This window comes from Nanorana parkeri, unplaced genomic scaffold, assembly GCF_000935625.1.
Source record: "Nanorana parkeri isolate BGI_ZX_2015 unplaced genomic scaffold, ASM93562v1 scaffold2830, whole genome shotgun sequence".
NCBI classification, from domain to species: Eukaryota; Metazoa; Chordata; class Amphibia; order Anura; family Dicroglossidae; genus Nanorana; species Nanorana parkeri.
The window spans coordinates 97,288-100,000 of NW_017309098.1; the positions used below are offsets into that span (position 1 = coordinate 97,288).

The following is a 2,713-nucleotide window of genomic DNA, read 5'->3' on the forward strand; positions in this document are numbered from 1 at the left end:
CTGTGAAGAGGGATAATGACATTTATAATTGATGTCAGTGACACGTGTGTGTGCGGGGTATAATCACATTACAATGGGGGGGCACCCCCTCAGTCCAGACCACACCCCCAGAGGAGGGACCCTCTTCTATTGCCCCCTCCCCCACCCCCAGTGCATTTCCTTATCCGAATATCCAATAAATCCGAATTTTTCTCAGAGATCCGAAACAAACGTGAAAGTGTCACCAGGGCAACCGGTTCCATATTCCCCAATTCTATATACAAATGTGAACCTTACAGTGATCGGTCTGCTGCAGGCAGGAGGAAGCATTTCCTCAGTCTCCCCTCCCCCCGTGATCAGTCTGCTGCAGGCAGGAGGAGGCATTTCCTCAGTCTCCCCTCCCCCCGTGATCAGTCTGCTGCAGGCAGGAGGAGGCATTTCCTCAGTCTCCCCTCCCCCCGTGATCAGTCTGCTGCAGGCAGGAGGAGGCATTTCCTCAGTCTCCCCTCCCCCCGTGATCAGTCTGCTGCAGGCAGGAGGAGGCATTTCCTCAGTCTCCCCTCCCCCCGTGATCAGTCTGCTGCAGGCAGGAGGAGGCATTTCCTCAGTCTCCCCTCCCCCCGTGATCAGTCTGCTGCAGGCAGGAGGAGGCATTTCCTCAGTCTCCCCTCCCCCCGTGATCAGTCTGCTGCAGGCAGGAGGAGGCATTTCCTCAGTCTCCCCTCCCCCCGTGATCAGTCTGCTGCAGGCAGGAGGAGGCATTTCCTCAGTCTCCCCTCCCCCCGTGATCAGTCTGCTGCAGGCAGGAGGAAGCATTTCCTCAGTCTCCCCTCCCCCTGTGATCGGTCTGATACATAGTAGCTCTGTATCCAGTCACAAGGTGAGAGGCTGCAGCAGGGGCTGATCTGTGTCAGATCCCGGAAAGGGTCACATGACCTCCTCTGTAACGTTTCGATGTGTCGGGTTGATCACAGAAACAAACGGAAAAATTGATGAGAAATATTATTGTGAAACATAATAACAAAAACTTCCAAACAATTATTTACAGACCGCCTCTGATCCCTACTTCAAGGGGGGCAGTTCCAAGGTCTTAGGGGGCGGGTCCAGGATCTTAGGGAGGTGGGTACAAGGTCTTAGGGGGCGGGTCCAGGATCTTAGGGGGGTGGTTCCAAGGTGTTAGGGGCAGGTCCAGGGTCTTACAGGATGTGTCCGGGTAGTGGTGATGGTCTCTAGGTGGGGTTCCCCTCCTGTCACTAAGGGGGCGGGTCCAGGAAGCGGTGATGGTCTCTAGGTGGGGTTCCCCTCCTGTCACTAAGGGGGCGGGTCCAGGAAGCGGTGATGGTCTCTAGGTGGGGTTCCCCTCCTGTCACTAAGGGGGCGGGTCCAGGTAGCGGTGATGGTCTCTGGGTGGGGTTCCCCTCCTGTCACTAAGGGGGCGGGTCCAGGTAGCGGTGATGGTCTCTGGGTGGGGTTCCCCTCCTGTCACTAAGGGGGCGGGTCCAGGTAGCGGTGATGGTCTCTGGGTGGGGTTCCCCTCCTGTCACTAAGGGGGCGGGTCCAGGTAGCGGTGATGGTCTCTGGGTGGGGTTCCCCTCCTGTCACTAAGGGGGCGGGTCCAGGTAGCGGTGATGGCCTCTGGGTGGGGTTCCCCTCCTGTCACTAAGGGGGCGGGTCCAGGTAGCGGTGATGGTCTCTGGGTGGGGTTCCCCTCCTGTCACTAAGGGGGCGGGTCCAGGTAGCGGTGATGGTCTCTGGGTGGGGTTCTCCTCCTGTCACTAAGGGGGCGTGTCCAGTTAGCGGTGATGGTCTCTGGGTGGGGTTCCCCTCCTGTCACTAAGGGGGTGGGTCCAGGAAGCGGTGATGGTCTCTGGGTGGGGTTCCCCTCCTGTCACTAAGGGGGCGGGTCCAGGTAGCGGTGATGGTCTCTGGGTACGGTTCCCCTCCTGTCACTAAGGGGGCGTGTCCAGTTAGCGGTGATGGTCTCTGGGGGGGGTTCCCCTCCTGTCACTAAGGGGGCGGGTCCAGGAAGCGGTGATGGTCTCTGGGGGGGGTTCCCCTCCTGTCACTAAGGGGGCGGGTCCAGGAAGCGGTGATGGTCTCTGGGGGGGGTTCCCCTCCTGTCACTAAGGGGGCGGGTCCAGGAAGCGGTGATGGTCTCTGGGGGGGGTTCCCCTCCTGTCACTAAGGGGGCGGGTCCAGGAAGCGGTGATGGTCTCTGGGTACGGTTCCCCTCCTGCGGCGGAAGAGGCGGGGCTCCGAACCGACAACTTTTTTCAGGGCGTGGAATTTCCAGGATTGGGCGATCTGGATCTCCTAGGAGAATAAACAGAACACAGAATCAGAATGGCCGGGGAACTACATATCCCAGCGTGCCTTGCAGTTTCTGATAGGCTGGAGGCAATGCAGGGCGGGGCCTTACAGGGATCAGCTTGTCCTTGGCATTCTCCCTTTCCAGGGTGGTCAGCTCCTCTGGGGACAGCAGGAAGAGGCGGAGCTCCCGTGTGGCATCCTGCGCTACTTCAGAGACCGGCAAATCCAGGACCGCCTGCAGCAGAAACATGCGAATTACACAGTGCCATCCAATGAGAAAGCCCCACCCACAAATCTAGGACAGCCCCCGAGGAATGTCATTGTAATATATCCCCCCACTTCCAGGTGCCATTGTAATATACCCCCCCCCACTTCCAGGTGTCATTGTAATATACCCCCCACTTCCAGGTGTCATTGTAATATA

At 58.6% G+C, this 2,713-nt stretch overlaps 1 long non-coding RNA gene across 1 annotated transcript; it reads right to left on the reverse strand.

Moving 5' to 3' along the window:
- Positions 1-2,254: 2,254 nt before the first annotated feature.
- Positions 2,255-2,532, reverse strand: LOC108802367. The gene is made up of 2 exons (XR_001942216.1): positions 2,399-2,532; positions 2,255-2,292 (listed from the first exon to the last, which is right to left on the reverse strand). It is a non-coding gene; the product is annotated as an uncharacterized LOC108802367 (long non-coding RNA).
- Positions 2,533-2,713: the final 181 nt, after the last annotated feature.